This window comes from Schistocerca nitens, chromosome 2 (assembly GCF_023898315.1).
Source record: "Schistocerca nitens isolate TAMUIC-IGC-003100 chromosome 2, iqSchNite1.1, whole genome shotgun sequence".
Classification (NCBI taxonomy): Eukaryota; Metazoa; Arthropoda; class Insecta; order Orthoptera; family Acrididae; genus Schistocerca; species Schistocerca nitens.
In genome coordinates, this window is record NC_064615.1 from 771,957,123 (window position 1) to 771,958,100 (window position 978).

Consider the following 978-nt stretch of genomic DNA (forward strand, 5'->3'; position numbering starts at 1 on the left):
GTTCTTTCGGGAACAGGTACTACTGTCATATATAATTAAAATATGGCTTCCCGGCCATTGACCTTCTTGTGCGAACGCACACACTATGCCCGAACTCGTACGGGACTTGGTAGATTAATCTGCCACGAGTAATGAGTATGATGGGCAAACATCTATTAGGCGCACTACGAATGTAGTGATGTGGACATGTCGGGAATGTGGATCTCATGGGGAGCATGCAAGGGATAAGTCCCTGCAGACGCACTATCCTCTGTGCCCGCGGTGGCTCAGATGGATAGAGCGTCTGCCATGTAAGCAGGAGATCCCGGGTTCGAGTCCCGGTCGGGGCACACATTTTCAACATGTCCCCAATGAAGTACATCAACGCCTGTTTGCAGCTAGGGTGTCCATTTAATTATCATTTCATTTCTAGCAAAGCTGCATCGTCATCCACGGTAACTGTTCTTTCAGGAACAGGTACTACTGTCATATATAATTAAAATATGACTTCCCGGCCATTGACTTTCTTGTGCGAACGCACACACTATGCCCGAACTCGTATGGGACTTGGTAGAATAATCTGCCACGAGTAATGAGTATGATGGGCAAACATCTATTAGGCGCACTACGAATGTAGTGGTGTGGACATGTCGGGAATGTAGATCTCACGGGGAGCGTGCAAGGGATAAGTCCCTGCAGACGCACTATCCTCTGTGCCCGCGGTGTCTCAGATGGATAGAGCGTCTGCCATGTAAGCAGGAGATCCCGGGTTCGAGTCCCGATCGGGGCACACATTTTCAACATGTCCCCAATGAAGTACATCAACGCCTGTGTGCAGCTAGGGTGTCCATTTAATTATCATTTCATTTCTAGCAAAGCTGCATCGTCATCCTCGGTAACTGTTCTTTCGGGAACAGGTACTACTGTCATATATAATTAAAATATGGCTTCCCGGCCATTGACCTTTCTTGTGCGAACGCACACACTATGCCCGAACTC

The 978-nt window shown here is 48.2% G+C and overlaps 1 non-coding gene across 1 annotated transcript; it reads left to right on the forward strand.

Moving 5' to 3' along the window:
* The first annotated feature begins 254 nt into the window (after window positions 1–254).
* Trnat-ugu (transfer RNA threonine (anticodon UGU)) lies at window positions 255–329 on the forward strand. The gene has a single exon. It is a non-coding gene; the product is annotated as a tRNA-Thr (tRNA).
* Window positions 330–978: the final 649 nt, after the last annotated feature.